The following is an 18,233-nucleotide window of genomic DNA, read 5'->3' as shown; positions in this document are numbered from 1 at the left end:
TGGAGGAGGGCACTTGTGGGGATGAGCACTGGGTGTTATGTGGAAACTAATTTGACAATAAACTATTTGTAAAAAAAAAAAAAAAGAAAGAAAGAAAAGAAAAAGAAACAAAAGCTCATTCATCTCCAAAAAAAAAAACAAAAAAACAAAAAAAATAGTAGGGGGGTTTGATACCACACTTAATATCATTAGATAGATCATCCAGGCAAAAAAATCAGTAAGAATACATTACCCTTAAATGACACATTTGGCCAGATAGATTTAATAGATATATACAGAACATTCCTCGAAAAGCAGTAGAATACACATTATTCTCAACTTCATGTGGAACATTTTTTAGGAGTCATATGTTAGACCACAAAATATGTCAATAAATTGAAGATTCAATGCGATCAAGCATCTTTTCCAGCAAGGATGTTATGAAATTAGAAATTAATTAGAAGAAGACAATTGGGAAAAAAACATGCAACTGTAGAGATTAAATAATGTACTATAAAACAACCACTGGGACTTGGGGTACATGGGTGGCTCAGTTAAGCATCCAACTCCGGCTCAGGTCATGATTTCACTGCTCATGAGTTCAAGCCCCACATCAGGTTCTCTGCTGACAGCTTGGAACCTGGAGCCTGCTTCAGATTCTGTCTGGTCTCTCTGCCCCTCCCCTGCTCATGCTCTGTCTCTCAGTCTCTCTCTCTCTCTCTTTCTCTCTCTCTCAAATATAAAATAAAACATAAAAAAAAAGGTCATTAAAGAAATCAAAGGAGAATTTTTTTTTAAAAAGCCTATAAACAATGAAAACAGAAATGTAACATACTGAAATCTATGAGACACAGCAAAAGCAGTTCCAGGAAGAAGTTCATAGCAATATATGCCTACTTTAGGAAACAAGGAAAATCCTCAAAAAGCTACCAACTTAGATACCTTAAGGAACTAGAAAAAGATGAACAAAGCACAAAATTAGTAAGGGGAAGGAAATAACAAAGACTAGAGCATAAAGAAATGAAATAGAGACTAAAAAGACAAAAGATAAATGAAAGAAAGAGATGGTTCTTCAAAATGATGAACAAAATTGACAGATTTTAGTTAGACTACCAAAAAAAAATAGAATGCTCAAATAAATAAAATCATAATTAAAAGAGAAGTTACAACTGATATCACAAAAATACAAAAGATCATAAGAAACTACAATGGACAGTTATATACCACCAGATAGAGAACCTAGAAGAAATGAATAAATTCCTAAAACACACAATCTCCCAAGATGAAACATGAAGCAATAGAAAATCTGATTAGACCAATTTCTAATAAAGAGATTTAAAGAGTAATCAAAAAACCTTTCAACAAACAACAGTCCAAGATCAGACAATTTCACTGGTAAATTCTACAAAACATTTAGAGATTTAATACCTATTTTTCTCAAACTCTTCCAAAAAACTAAAGAGGAAGGATGCTTCCAAATTCATTTTACAAAGCCAGCATAACCCTGATACCTAAAACCAAAACCAAAGACACCATAAACATAAATTACAGGCCAGTATCACTGATGAACATAGATGTAAAAATCCTCAAAATATTAGCAAACCAAATTCAACAATACATTAAAAGGATCATACACCACAGTCAAGTTGGGTTTGTTCCATGGATATAAGAATAGTTCAACATTCACAAATCAGTCAGTGTGCTAACAAAATCCTAACATTTTGCTAACAAAAGAAGAATAATATCATATGATCATCTCCAGAGATGAAAAAGAAATGGACAAAATTCAACATATAGAAACTCTCAAGTGGTTATAGAGGGAATGTACCTCAACATAATACAGGCCATATATGACTAACTCAAAGCTAATATTCTCTATAATAAAAAGCTAAAAACTTTTTTTCTAAGATCAGGAACAAGACAAAGATGCTCACTCTCATCACTTTTATTCAACATTGTATTAGAAGTCTTAGCTACTGCAATAAGATAAGAAAAAAATAAAAGGCATCCAAATCAGAAAGAAAAATGTCAACTGTCACTAGTTGCAGATGATACTCAAATTCTAAAGTCTACTAAAAAATTGTTAGAACTAAGAAATGAATTTAGTAAGTTTGCAGTAAACAAAACCAATATACAGAATTATGTGGTGTTTCTATATACTAGTAACAAACTATTGGAAAGAAGAATTTAAAAAGCAATTCATTTACAGTTACATCAGAAGAATAAAATACCTTAGAATAAATTTAATCAAGAAATGAAATACTTGTAAGTGAAAGCTATAATACTGATGAAAGAAACAAATGAAAAAAAAATTTCCTGCTCATGATTGGAAGAATTAGTATTGTTAAAATGTCTGTATTATGTAAAACAGTCTATAGATTCAATGTAATCTTTATTGAAATTCCAATGGAATTTTTCACAGAACCAGAATAAATAATTCTAAAATTTGTATGGAATCACACACACACACACACACACACACACACACACACCCATACAGCTAAAGCTTGAGAAAGAAGAACAAAGCTGGTGGCACCACTCTCTCTGATTTCAAACTATACTACAAGGCTATACTNTCTAAAATTTGTATGGAATCACACACACACACACACACACACACACACACACACCCATACAGCTAAAGCAATCTTGAGAAAGAAGAACAAAGCTGGTGGCACCACTCTCTCTGATTTCAAACTATACTACAAGGCTATACTATTCAAAAAATAGTATGGCAATTGGCATAAAATCAGACATACAGATCAATAGAACATAATTGAGAGCCCAGAAATAAACCCACACATACATGAACAATTAATTACTATAAAGGACCCAAGAACATAGAATGGAGAAAGGAGAATCTTTAAGTTGGTCTAGTGATGTGCTTGTTAATATGATATCAAAAGCAAATGAAACAAAAGCAAAATGAACAGATGGGATCAAACTTAAAGGCTTCTGTGCAGAGAAGAAATCCATCATCAAAACAAAAAGGCAATACACCTAATGGAAGAAGACATTCTCACATCATGTATCCAATAACTGGTTAATATCCAAAATATGTAAAGAATACATACAACTCAACAATAAAAAAAAATAACTCAATTAAGACATGGGCAGAAGATCTGAATAGACACGTTTCCAAAGAAGACATATAGACAGCCAACAGGTACATGAAAAAATGTTCAACATCACTAAACATTAGGGGAATGCAAATCAACACCACAATAAAATATCATCTCATACTTATTAGAATGGCTATTATTAAAAAGACAAGAAATAACAAGTATTAGAGAGGACATGGAAAAACGGAAACTATTGGTAAGAATGCAAATTATTGCAGCCTTTATGGATACTAGTATGGAGATTTCTCAAAAAATAAGGCTAGATCTACCATATGATTCACCTTTTGCACCTCTAGGTACTTACCTAAAGAATATGAAAACACTATTTTGAAAATATATATGCACCTCTATGTGAATTGTAGCATTATGTACATTAGCCAAAATAGAGAAACAACCTAGATGTCCANCCCCCCCCCCCCCCGCCCTGCACACACACTGGAATATTACTCATCTATAAAGAACAAAATCTTGCCATTTGCAGTTACAGGATGCACACTGAGGGTACTATGCTAAGTGAAGTAAGTCAGGTAGAGAAAGAAAAACACCATATGATTTCACTCATGTGGAATCTTAAAAAACAAACAAAAAAGAACAAAATTAGTAAATACAGAGTACAGATTGATGCTTCCTAGTGGGAAACGGGAATGGGTAGTGTTGGGTGGAATGAGTGAAGAGTGTTACTTGTATGGTGATGGATGGTAACTAGAATTTTGGTGGCAGTCACTTTGCAGTGTATGCAGATGTCAGATTATAATGTTGTATACCTGAAACTTATAAAATGATGCATATTAATTTTACCTCAAAAAAATTAAACCAGACCTATTTGTTTTCTACTTCTAGGACTGATAATTGCAAAATGAAATGAATTCTTTATGGATTTTTGAAAAGTACATATTATGAGTTCTTTCACTGTCAAGTTTAATTGCCTTATAAGTAAGAGTGTTACAAATGCTAATTTTTTAAATGGAAAAAATACTGATTTTCCCAAGTAAAAATAACAATAAAAGGAAATTGACTGAAATTTCTTTTAAATATGTGAAGGAATCGCATTTAGCTTTGCTTAAAGGCTATTAGTTTCTGTTTATGGTATTTTAGAAAGTCTAAGCTTGTTTAACAGAAAACACTCTTTTACAAAAGTATCTAATCCTGTCCTAGTGTTGGTTGCTAGGAGAACATTTAATGCAAATTAATCAGTAAACATCTAGCAGCCTGCTACCTGAGGAGAAGGGGAGTGGGAGAGACTTAGAAGCTGGCCTGCAGGGAAACTGCTGCTGGGAAAATGGCTATCAAGGGTATTTTATACACACCGGTGGCATCACACTGTGGTACGAATTTTTTTCTCTATCATTCTTCTAGGTAAGGAGGGAAAAGAAAGCAAGAAACATTGGAGAGATAAATGGAGTCTTTCCTGTGAAGGTGAGCTTGAGTTTTTTCTGTTGGACTTTGGTAAAACAGCAAAAGTTAGGTTAATTAAGGATTAATAACAAACGAAGATTAGTGAGAATGAGTAGGACACCTAATACTACCTAAATATTTGTATTTAATTTTTTCTCTGCATCATGTATCCTATTTGAAAATAATGTTTCTATAAAGTGCAACAACAATAAGATACTCTGAGTATGAAAAAACAGGTTTCTCTACCCTAAATTTCATCTGGGACAAAATCCTAGAATATTTTAGAAAGAATGAGGATAAATACCTAGCTAATATAAAATGCAATTCTGCTTTAAAATGACAACAAAATGAGAAATAAATTTGTTTTCTAAAACTTCTAATGGAATTTAGGTGTGTCCCACAGAGGTATTTAGACCATTGATTAGCATTTATAACTGTGGAAGCAAAGTTTCAGCACGGTAGAACTGAATGTATTTACACACCAGGAAATAGTTACCTTCCTTTATTGGACCCAGACTAATTCCTAAATGTAAGTTCTTTCAAACAGATTTTTTTTTTATGTTTACTACTGAAGAAAAACAAAAAGTGAAAATCAGTTTGTAGAATTTTACTTTGTAATAAATTTAGGAGGACAGGGATGCCTTATCTTTAGAAATGAGTATTATGGAAATATATAAGCACCGAGATATTCTATAAAAGCTACAAAGGAAATAAAAGAATAAAACTTTGTGTATTATTTTACATAAATCAATTCAATTAGGTTTTTAAAATAGGAACAAATTTGATGTGGATAAAAAATTATTTTTTACTTAAAATAAAAAGTTTTATTTTTTCTGTAATAAAGAAGTTGGTGTTATGTAACTTCTTTTTTAAGTGATTTCTACATACACATACACATATAACTCTACATACACATATTGAAAATAATGTTTCTATAAAGTGCAACAACAATAAGATACTCTGAGTATGAAAAAACAGTTATATTAGAGTTATTATTAGAGTTATACCATGAATTTCAATCATAATCCAAAGTTAAAAGTCATGAATTGCCCTCAAAATTTTGCCACACATGATGCTTGACCTAAGATCTAAGCTGTTGACTAAGATTATTTATTTTCTCTTTTATATAAAACTGATGTGTCCAATAAGTTTAATTTTCTGCTACACTTTAAATTATGTGGCAATAACTTATAGAGAATATTATTTCACTTCTTTTAGTCTTCCTGTGTAGGGCTCAGGATAAATAAATCTCCTAATATAAAGACCACACAGAAAATATAACATTGGTTGCTAGGTGCTATGAACCTTAGAGTAATAGATGAGCCCCTGACCTCAAAGAGATTACTGTCTGCCTTCAGTGTTCACATTAAAACAAAAACAAGACACAATAAATGAGGATGATATATTTTTAGTACAGATCAGTTTCTAGAGAACTTGGAAGCATGAGTGTTTGGCAAATTCTGTAGGAACCAGAGTGAGTTCCACAGGGCGGAAGAACTGGAGTGGAAAGTGAAAAACGAGGAGGAGTTGGAGGCAGTGGTAGCAGCTTTGGGTTATAGTATCATATGAATTTGAGTATTGAATAAGCATCTGATATCAAGTTATTTGCCTTTGCAAATAATATCACAAATGTATTTTTTGCAGTTGGTATTGAATATACTCATTTTGGGGAGTAATCACACAGCATATACTTTCATAGAGGTCTACACAAGAAAAATTAACTAGGTAATTATTGTTGTGATTAATAAAAATATAATTATGTTATGTTAAAAATACATTAATTTTGTATGTAGCAAGGTCCAGGGTTATAAAAGTGTTATCTACACAAATAGTTGGGAACAAAAAGTAGTTTAATTAAGGGATTTTTGTAATAATACTTTGTTGAATAGCTATTTACTTGAATTGATTTTTTAAATAAACAATGTTATTACTATTATTTCAAAACACCTGTATGAAAAGATATAAAAATTGTAAAAATATAACAAATTAAAATTCTATAATACTCCCATATTAATCCGTTGTAGATATACTAAATCTACATGTACAGTATAAGTGGGCCATTGATCATAATTATTCTTTTTCTATGAGAATGGCAGATCAAATTCTTTTATATCTGATCATATGAAAGAAGCCCATATTGAGTGGTGGTAATTTGACTATAGTAATAATTGCTTATATAAATCCCATCCTTCTGAATGTTATAATGACTACATAAAGCTAATTTTTATTTTACAGCAAACCTCCCTCCTGAATGCTGATTTACTTCACAGGCACTGGCCCAACCTTTCCAAACCTGCTCTCTCCTATAATTACTCCTCAGCAGGTGTATCTCCTAGTGGTCAGTGACATCACATTTTACCCAGGTGTGCAAGACAGGCTCTTGGGAATCAGGCTTGATGATCATCTCTGAGAGCCATTTGAATCTCAGTTTCTTTTACATATAATTTTTACAGTATTTGCAGTATTGTTCCTGATCTCAAGCTTTGGATGATTAATTTTCCATGTCAGTTTGACGGGGACAAGGGATGCCCAGACATTTGCTCAGTTTCTCTGGATGTTTGTGAGAGTTTATTGGGAAGAGATAAACAATTGAATCAGTAGACTAAATGAAACAAATTTCTCTCCATAATTTTAATGGGCTCCATCTAATAAACTGGAAGCCTAATTAGAACAAAAGGGCTGATCCTCTCAAGAGTAAGAGGGAATTCTTCCTGCCCGACTGCCTTCAAACTGCCATGTTTTTTTTTTCCCCTCCCTTTGGACTCAAACTGAAACATTGGCTCTTCCTGATTTTCAAGCATACTGTCCTTTGGACTGGAATTATACCATTGGCTCTCCTGGATCTTCAGCTTGTCTACTGCAGATTATATCCTATGGGTTTTGTTTCTCTGGAGATCAGGAGAACTTTGACTAATACAAAGCCCTTGGCACTTTTCATCTGAATTTTGAGGTACTCTCTTAATTGCTCTCCAGTTTTACACTCTTCCCATATATCTTCCACACACCTGCTCTAATTATATTTTTCAGATGCAAATCTCTGCAGGCTATTCTCTTGCTTAACATTATTCATTGGCTCCTCATCCATTTTAGGATAAAACACAACTACTAACATATCACATATAGTACCTCAATGATCTAGGCCAGCCTTGCTGGCCCTAGGTTTATCCTTCCTTCCAGGAAAAACTGAAAAAGTTCCTTCCAGGAAAAACTGAAAAAGTTCCAGTTTTCTGAATCTAGATTTTTTGAGTCGATGTATTTTTATATGTTATACTTGCTCTTCCTGTACTATCACTTCTCTCTCTCACCAGTTGTCCACTTGTCTAACCATTATCCTTCCTTAACCTCCATTCCTTAACCTCCATTCCTTAACCTCCTTCCTTAACCTTCCATTATCCTCATGTTGTATTTTTTCCTGAAGCCTCCTCTTATTTCCTTCTTATCCTGTCTGGTTGACTTTCTCTTTTATAGGATGGGGTTGTAATAGTTGGCTTTTCTCACCTATATATCAGAAGAAATGATAAGATTCTTGAAGAGAGGTATCATGTCAAGTTACAGTAAAAGCTTGGTTTGCAAGCATAATTCATTCCAGAAACATGCTTATAATCTAAAGCACTTGTATATCACAGCGACTTTCAAGAACCATTGGCTCAGTTGTGATCATGTGGCATTTGGCATCACATACTACTTGTATTGCAAGGCATCACTCATTTATCAAGTTACAGTTTATTAGAAATATTTGCTTGTCTTATGGAACACTCGCAGCACAAGTTACTCACAGTCCAAAATTTTACTGTATTTTATTCAGTGACTTGCACAGAATAGAACACAAGTTAGGTTTTCACAAAAGTTTTGCTGAATAAGTGAAAGAATAAACACCATCTGTAGCAATTAATTTTTTATTTACCTTTTAAAGTTTGTTTATCTATTTTGAGGTGGGGGGAGGGAGAGAATGCACACAAGCAGGGGAGGGGTAGAGAGCAAGGGAGACAGAGAATCTCAAGCAGGCCCTACACTATCAGTGTGAAGCCCAACACAGGACTCAAACCCATGCACTGAAAAATCATGACCTGAGCCAAAATCAAGAATCCGACACCTAACCTACTGAGCCACCCAGGCATTGCTAAATTTATTTTTAACACACACTTTCATATTTAGCATAGAAAAGTCATTTCAGAAATTTATCTAATTCTGAATTTAGTTCTCTCTCTATTTTTATGTTCTTTATTTACCCTACCATATCCACCCTGCTCTATGCCTCAACGAGCTGATATTTATGAATTTTGTTAATGGGAACTCCTGCTCTCTGGCCTGAGGTTGGGTTCAAATGATAGTATATATAGGCCAAAGATTGGAGGGTGAAAGCTGAGGTAGGTTGAGATTTTATTCCCAAGATAGTGGTAGCAGCTTAAACCCTCCCAAACATGGCAATACAGTTCATGCTTGATCAATGTGGGAATTAGGGACATTAAACCCTCTGTGCAGTTAAAAATCCATGTGTAACTTTAGACTCCTCCAAAACTTAAGTACTTATACCCAACTGTTGATTAGAAGCCTTAATGATAACATAAATATCAGTTAAAACATATTTTGTATGTTATATGGATTATATATTATATTCTTACAATGTCTAACTTTTTCTTAAAATTATCAGAGTATTTCTAGGCTATGCAGTTCAGTTTTGGGGTTTTTTTCAAATTATTGCAAATCACCACAAATTTTTCCAATATATTTGTTGAAAAGAAATCCACATATAATTAAAGCTCAAGGGAATGACCCATGTTATTCAACGGTCAGTTGTAGATACATTCCTCTCCCAAAGCTCTCAGTGATTCTCTCCCTGGGGTCTAGTATCCTTGCCCTTCAGACTAGGCGTGGCGACAACTCCCCACTATAGCTGGAGAGTACTTTACCTTCTGTTGCTAGTTTCAGCTAAACTTGTGCATCAGATCTGTAAACTTTTTTTTTTTAATTTATTTTGAGAGAGAAACAGCATGAATGGGGAAGGGGCGGAGAGAGTGGTAGAAAGAAAGAATGGTGGTGGGCGGTGGGGAGGGGAGAGAGAGAGAGAGAGAGAGAGAGAATCCCCTAATGTGGGACCCAAAGTCATGAACTGTAAGATCATGACCTGAGCCAAAATCCAGAGTTGGAGGCTCAACCAACAAAGCCACCCAAGGCACCCCCTTAAACTTAATTACACTGTTGGCCAGTGCCACCAACCTCCTGTCAGGTATATGACTGGTGCAAGATAGAGCCTTTTCTCCCTTGGAATCCATTTTAAGTATCCACGTGATATCATAATAGCTTCACTGGTTAGGTCATATATTGAACTTGTCAAATACATTAATTGTACATGTAAGTAAGCATTAGGCCAAGCCATATTATGATGGGAAATCTAGTATTATTTTTCAAAGGTGACTAAAAGTATCTTATAGTTTAAAATGCCTTTTAGTTTAAAAGATGGTTTTAAATGCATTTTTCTCATTTCATTATCTCATTTATAAATACCTTACTGGATGGCAAACAATAGACATACTGCAAATATATATATATTTTTTACTTATTTATTTATTTTTATTTGAGAGAGAGAGAACACTAGTAGGGGAAAGGGGCAGAGGGAGAGAGAATGTTAAGCAGGCTCCACTCTGTGTGGACGTGGACATGGGGCTTGATCTCACAACTCTGGGATCATGACCATAGCCAAAATCAAGAGTCGACACTCAACCCACTGAGACATCCAGGTGCCCCAAACATATAGTTTTAAAATCTCATTTCAATTTTATTAAAATTTTAAAATAATTTAAATTAAAATTGTATCCTTGTTAAAAAGAATCATTTTCATCAATGCTACTAGGAATTTAATATTACCCCAACTCAATAATCAGTAAAAATAACAATTATGGCCCAAGTCTCCTTTGTGCCTAAGTGATTTCCTGGTAGTACCTCAGGGAGTCAGGGAGTAAGTGAATTCAAGACTGCCAGGACATCTCACAAGCACCATTGGGTATGCTCTACTCATACATTTTTGCCTACACTAAATGTAATACTTGGAAAAATAGTGTTCCCTTGAGTGCTACAGATGTGTATAAGCCTCTTGGTCCAAAAAGCATCACCAGATGTGTTCTGTAGACACTGCATTGTAGTGCCTGTCACCTGGGAGCAACTCTAGAGTTTTTCATGGTCTTCCCAGGAAGGACAGGACTGCATGCTCCCTTGTTCCTTCAGACTTGTTGTTCTTCTCCGTGTCTTAACTCCAGGAAATCACTAAAGCACCTGGGGTTGTCTGGTCTGGTTAGTGGTGGCGGGACACCACTTTATTCTGCCCTTTTGTCATTTTGTTCAAAAGTATAAATATGATGTAAATAGGCTTTTAAAAGGATGGAAGGGATAGATGTGCTTTCATGATCTAATACTTTTGAGAAAGAAGAAACTTTGTCTCTGGGAAGTTCTTGCAACCAAACTAGTGAATTATTCAAGGCTCTGCTTACTGATTCCAGAGGTCAAATTATCTTATGTGTTTAAGGTGAAAGGACCGATTACATTGTCCCTGAGAGCTGCTATTCCCCAAAGCTACAGTCAGAAGATTTAAAATTCCAGATGCTTCTTGCAGAAACAAATGAATTTTCTGAGAGCTTCTTCAGCTTCATATCATGTATATAGAGTGCACTTGAAAATACCCCTGAATAGCTTCTTTCATTTTTTTAATGCAGTGCCTTGCATACCTTTGGTAGGATACCCAACAGATGCTCTTTTTAAGTATGTCAATTAAATTTGATAAAAGTACAGACAGAGATTGGTTTCTGGACTGTATCAATGTGTATAACACTTTTGTTCCATATCTCATTCTGTGCCCATTTTAAAGTAACAGAATGGAAATAGTAGAACACAAAGAGAATTTAAGTCATAAACTTTGTCTCTGGTTAACTTCAAATCTAGATTGAGACTCTATTGTCTTGAAAGGTCCCTGATGCAAATTCAAGTTTAATGACTGAATTTTCCCCCAGGTCCTGTTGATTCCACAAAGAAAAATTGCAGGATGCCTTAGACAACTGTGTGTACTCAGTAACAATTTATGTAAGTATATAGGTATTTCGGATCTTATTTCCATTTGAATAACTGAGTAATCATTTAATCAAATTATATTATTGACAATGGAGTCTATGTCTTGTAATCAGACCCAAACTGAAATTGCCTCAAAGGAAAGAGTGAGCCACAGAGGCAGAACCTCAAGGGCGTTTCAGATCAGTAATAAGGGTGATATTCAAGTATTTGCTAACACTTTCTCCTCCGAACCTCCTGTAGTACATCCTGCCGCCTGAGTATTGTTTCTGGAATCAATGGAAATTTCTAACAGAGATAACCAAATATTAATTAAGTTAAAGAGCCTCAGGGAATGGAAAGAAGCCTGATGAGTAGGAAAGATATAACAAGTGGGCAACAGTAAGTCAAGACCAGTTATTGTATTTGCCAAGATATTTGCTATGGCAAGTGATGAAAGCACTCAAAAGCACAATATAAGGATAAAAACAAAACAAACAAAAAGAATGAAGTAATAGGAGGCAAAATATATATAAAGTTTAAGTGCAATACAAGCTAAGAAAGGAAGCAGACATCAATCATATTTTCAATTTCTAAAATAATTCCAAGTTTATAAGCTTCAGTTTATTTTGAAGCCTTATTCAGGATAGATTGGTTATCATCTGAGAAAGAAGAGGTTTTCCACGCATTTTTATAACCCTGATGTTTATAGAAGAATATCGTGCCAGAACCTTAGTGATTAGTAAATCCTGAAAAAGACAGATGGTAAGTAGAGGTTTAATACTAACCAACAAAGCCAAGACCCTTTCAGGATATTAAACACAGAATTCAAAGATCCTCTTTAGACTGGCATGGATATGAAGGTGAGTGTTCAGGCAACAGAAGCTGTGTTTCCAGGAGATTCTGAGAAGATTGAAGCAGAAATCAAGTACAGGGCATTTCCTGAGTGGACAAGAAGAGTCAGGCAAGTTGGCAAAAGCTTCAACAAGGGTTTGAAGTCAGGAAAGGTAAAAGCAAGGGACTGCCTTCAGGTTGATATGGTAGGGATGGATAGAAGATGAGGATTTGGCTGACATTCTTGTGAGTCTTTTTGTTTAAGAGACAGCAGATAGTGTAATTGATCACAATCACCCTCCTTTTAGTCGGCCAGGATCAGCTAGAAGTGACTTTTGTAACTGAGTGCCAATTAGCCTGTGATTGGAGATCCTTAGTAGCTGATCCTGAGTGTGTCTTCCAGAAGAGCAAATACTAACACTTACATAGGGCACTTCTTCCTGAAAAGGAAACAGTAAATAATACCATTTAAACATCATTAGAAGACACCAAGAGAAAATTCCATTTCCACATCAAATCATGCACAGTTCTAGATGCTGGTATCTACTCCTTACTGCACTAGACTTCTACTGGTAAAGGTGCCTTCCATGGGGTCTATTCACCAATGTCTATTGGTGGTTATGTCTGTATTCCTCACTGTAGGGTACTCTTAACAAACTTATTTACTACTCTCAATGGACTGGCCTATCTATACCACAGTCCAACATCATGTCTATAGCTCTCTTCAGAAATGGTCTTTTGACAGAGAGGAGTTTGGAAATTTCCCTCCCGGTATGGTTGGGGAATAGAGTGTAAAAATGTTGCTAGAGCATGTAATATTTGTTAGTTCCAGATTCTCTTACAGGGTTTTTGAGTGGAGGGATTATCTCTGGGAATTACAGTGTGTGCTAGACATAGTCTTTGATTCTTAGAGTGAAACTCACTCGTCTTTAATATTTTTTTTTAATATTTGCTTCATGAGACTAGAAGCACAAATGCCTCACTACTCAGGGCAAGTTCCCTCTAGCCCAGTTAGTCTTACTAACTGTCCTCAGAAGTGGGTGGATTGCTCTTTTCAAATGCTTGTTTTCCTTATATGATGCTATGGGACATTGTACTAAATAAAAAATGAAACTTCTTTATGACTCTGTTTCTTGGAGTTTACAAGGAAACTCATTTCTCTTAGCATTTCAGCCTATTTACTTTTTTAAATTATGGCACCTTGCAATGAATTCTTATGATAGTGTCTGTTTTAATACCATATAACCAACAGTTCACATTTTCTAAATGATCAAGACTAGAGGTTGGCAAACATTTTCTGTAAAGGGCCAGGGAGGAAATTTGGGGGCCATTGAATCGCAAGGCATAAAGACTTTGTGGCAACTACTGAATTCTGCCTTTGGAGTTTGAAACTATCCAAAGACTATATGAAACAGAACCTTGTGGCTGTGTTCCAAATAATTTTTTATGTACGAAAACAGACTGTGATTCAGATTTAATCAATGAACCAATCTATGCATACTACTAATCTAGAAGATAATACAGAAATCTGGCCTTAAAGATGGAATTTGCTATCCTTTGCCTACCAAATTCTAGCCAGGAGTAATGTTACTCCCCATGATTCTCTGCTTAAGTGAACATATAAATAAAATTCAATAATAGTGATACTGCTTTCTTTCATCCCAACCTGACAATTTCCATTGGTAGGAGGGGGAAAATGAAATTTTAGTAATTTATTTATTATTGTTTTTATGTGTTTGCTTCTATGTAATTTTATATAAGAAAAATATATTCATGGTATAAAATGGTTTGGCTAATTAGGAATATTAGTAGGTAACAGTTCCTGAGATACATAAAACTAGCTAGATATTTTTTTATTCAGCAGTTACACCCATTAAGTAAATCATTGGTGTAGGACAGATACAGCATTTGATAGATCCAACTCTTGTAGAAGAAAAAGCATTTTTTTTTTAAACTGTGCATTACACAGTGTCACATTATATAAAGTTATTGCTACATCAGGTGACCTAGAAGAAACTGATATTACATGACCTGATGCAAATTCAAATGGAAAATTTGGAGCATACAAATGGATTAAACACCCTTGAAAATCAGCTGGAGTATAATTCCAAAGAATTTCAGGTCATTCAGAAATGCTATTACCTCCCAGCTAAGAAATGTAGACTGTTTTGTTAGTGATCACACTGAAGCATGAAATTGGGGAGGAAGACTATTAATGGGTCAGTTAAAGTAAGAAGTCAGAAATACTATTTTAAGGTGGAATGTTGTGACAAATATGTGGGAAAATGTAAAATTACCTCTCAGAAAAACCTGTGTTTATTTTCAGTCACTATTTATGGTATGGAAAATGTATTATGACTGGGAAAATCTCACTTGAAAAGTTCTTAGCCTAAAGATCTCACAAACCTTTTCAGAGTAGGACTATCATTGTCCATATTTTCTACCATAGTCTTCTTGGAAAGCAATGTAATGTCATGTAAAATGTGTACTTTTTCCTCAAATAGCATTTTATAGTGTTTTAAAAACAGGTTTTCATTTTTCTAAATATTATAAAACTACTTAAGAATATAGAGGGATGAGTCAACACATATGTTAAGGTAGGAATACTTTGCAAACATTATTTAATAAATGTTTACTATCTTGCAAACTCTGCTAAGAAGATAGTCTTAATTGTAGTAGGTTGCTGTCCATCAGAAGAATGAAGCTTTTTAAAAAAAAAAAATCCTTTGAACACATAATGTCAGATTACTTAACTGAAACCATTCTCCTTAATTTCCTTTAAGAAAAGAATTGCTTGATTCTTCTTATCTCTTCAGGGTCTGTTTTTTTGTTGTTGGTGATGGTGGGTTTTTTTTTTTTTCTTCGCTTTTTTTAAGTAAAGGGATCATTGTTTGGTATGTAAAATGGAGTATCAGGCAAACAGAGCCAGTAATAATTGAACACTTACTTAGTTCATATATCTTACATGAATAACCATATGTATTAGAATTGTTTTTCATAAAAGATATTTACTGTAGGAAATTATAATCTTCTAAATTTTAAAGCATAATGCATAGCAATGGTAAAAAAAAATAGTGTAAATTACAGTCTTTGCTCTGAAAATTTAAGAATTCTGATGATATTTTAAAAAATTCATTTAGCAAGCAAACTGTTAATTTTGCCCAAATTCTTTATTCACCACGTTGTGGCACCAGCCCTTTGTGTCATCACTAGTAAGTAATAATACTTTGCACTTTGAAGGCCTGGAGCATGCTTTTTTCACCTCTTCATTTCATTCTAGTGCCTGCTCACCTAAATACCACAGCCTCTTCACTGGTGCCTTTTCAAGTATTGTGGTTGTACAATAAATGTACGATCATAATAAACAAACCAAAACTGCATGTAATTCTTTCTCCAGGGACAATGCCATGAAATTACTTTATAAGAATTGCTTTTAGGTCTTTAATTATCAAATTCAGTCACTTGCTAGGTAATACTACACAAAAGTAATGTCATCACAGAGCCAGTCTGGTGTACTTTAAATGCATGGATGAAAACTATTATGGAGCATCCCTATTTTGAATTCTTAATATACTTAAAATAATTGATTATTTGATTTGCACATGTTTATCTCTCAATTTGATTAGTAAATTATATTTAAAATGTTTTTGTGCTCTAAATCTTGAGTACATTTCTTTAAAAAGCACACAATGTACTTAGCAAATGTTACAAATTTAAAATGCATTTTGTTTGGAATGAGTACCTATTATTCAAAATAATAGTTGGAATATATAGAGCCCTTATATTTCAAAATATTAACCTTTCACTGAATTGATTAAAAGCATATAATATGACTTTGAAGTATTTTGAGAACCTGACTACTGAAAATCAATCAAATTATTTTTGTTGTTTAGTAATGTGAAACAGTTACTCCATTTTTCAAAGACTGTGATTATCCTGTGCACCCTGCCCATGAATAGATTTAGTAGAAACCGTAAGCTGAAAAGAAGAATCATTAATAAGAAAGAATCAAAAACAAAGGAAAGTAAGTGGGTTAATTATGGCAAATATGATTTTAGCATCTGTTTAGGCTATCAGGGGAATACAAAAGGAAATTTGAAAGATATTAAAATCTAAACCCAAATTAACAAAATTCAAATAAGGAAGAATTCTTTTCAGAGTATGATGAACATTTATTAAATATTATTTTTATTCGAATGCAGGCTTGGCAATGGACAATAAACAGTACTTAGGTTTTTTCGAAAAAGGTAGCTTGAATTTCTTACCTAAACCCACTTACAATGACAGCTGCCAAGAATCAAGCCAAGAAAATGTGATCACAAAACCAAAGTAACCAATTTTAAACACACTAAGTTGAAAAAAGTACTCAGGGCACAAGATGAGGTGTTTTCAGTATGATAACTGTTCATTTTTAACTGGCATATTGTGTAACACTTTGAAAAATTGTTTTTGTTAAGCTCTTAGATACTATTTATAGTTCATTGTATTATGAGCAGAAACTTTGGCCTTTAAATTTTCTACCTTTGATTTAGATGTAATTTTTTTTCTTTTTTAAATTTTTTTAATGTTTATTTCTTTTTTGTTTTGTTTTTAAATATTTTTTATTTATTTCTAGGAGAGAGAGAGAGAGAGAGACAGCGTGAGCAGGGGAGGGTCAGAGAGAGAGGGAGACACAGACTCTGAAATAGGCTCCAGGCTCTGAGCCGGCAGTCAGCACAGAGCCCGACCTGGGGCTCGAACCCACGAACCGCGAGATCATGACCTGAGTGAAAGTCGGACGCTTAACCGACAAAGCCACCCAGGCGCCCCTATTTCTTTTTTGAAAGACAGAGACTGAGCATGAGCAGGGGAGGGACAGAGAGAGAGGGAGACACAGAATCTGTAGCAGCCTCCAGGCTCCAAGCTTCAGCACAGAGCCTGACACGGGGCTCAAACTCATGAACCAAGAGGTCATGACCTGAGCCTGTCGGACACTTAACTGACTGAGCCACCCAGGCACCCCTGGATTAATTTTTTTCTTTGTGGTCAGTTATCTGATTGGTTCCTTTAAGTAGTCCATGGATGTATGAATTTTTATGGATATTCCTTTAATCTATTTAATCATTTTATTTATAACAGTTATTCTAGGTCCTTACTTAATTTTAACTAGGCCTGTCTGATTTCAAAAGATAGTCTTCCTAGCATGCATATCTGACTGTGTTCTGCTTCCTTTTGTATTCTTTAGTTGCCTTCCATGCTAACAGAATAAAATCTAAATCACTCTGTATGACAGAAAAAGCCCTTCATCCCCTTCATTTCTTTCAACCCCCTGTTGTGCCTTCACATCTAATATACTATCAGCTGATCCATACTGGAAAGTCTTATAGTTCCTTGAATTTGGCAGGATCCCTCATACGTCTGTAACTTTCTGTGCTTTCCTTCAATCTTAAATCCTTTTCGTAAGTACATCTGGCTGCATTAGAGTCATTATTCATAACTCATATTTAGTAATAATTTCTGGTTATTCTTCAGTGTGTTTATTTACTTTGTAACTATGCTGTTCCGTACAGTAGCCACTAGCTAGAGGTGGCTATTTAAATTTAAACTAATGAAAATTAAGTAAAATTTGAAAATCCATTCCCTCAGTAGTGTTGGTCACATTTCAAGAACTCGCTATCCACATATGAATGACTGGTTGCTACCACATTGGACAGCAGGGATATGAAATATTTTCATCATCACCAAAAGTTCTGTGGAATAGTACCACCTTAAATCTTAATCATCAAATTGTACTGTACACAGAAGTCTTTTTTATTTCTCTGTTTCTCAATCTGGAACTCCTTAAAAGCAAATAACATAGACCATTGGAGTTTATGGCACATAGTGGGA

The 18,233-nt window shown here is 34.4% G+C and overlaps 1 long non-coding RNA gene across 1 annotated transcript in view; it reads left to right on the top strand.

Moving 5' to 3' along the window:
• The window catches only part of LOC144232050 (uncharacterized), a 561,855-nt gene that overhangs the window by 441,285 nt on the left and 102,337 nt on the right, over positions 1-18,233 (top strand). Inside the window, exons 5-6 of the long non-coding RNA XR_013335300.1 lie at positions 4,458-4,517; positions 11,498-11,567. This is a non-coding gene — a long non-coding RNA (uncharacterized LOC144232050). The remainder of the gene's footprint in view (positions 1-4,457; positions 4,518-11,497; positions 11,568-18,233) is intronic.

The sequence above is a fragment of the Crocuta crocuta genome, unplaced genomic scaffold (genome assembly GCF_008692635.1).
Source record: "Crocuta crocuta isolate KB4526 unplaced genomic scaffold, BGI_CrCroc_1.0 scaffold194, whole genome shotgun sequence".
In the NCBI taxonomy this organism is placed as follows: domain Eukaryota; kingdom Metazoa; phylum Chordata; class Mammalia; order Carnivora; family Hyaenidae; genus Crocuta; species Crocuta crocuta.
This window is presented reverse-complemented; position numbering and strand designations above follow the sequence as displayed.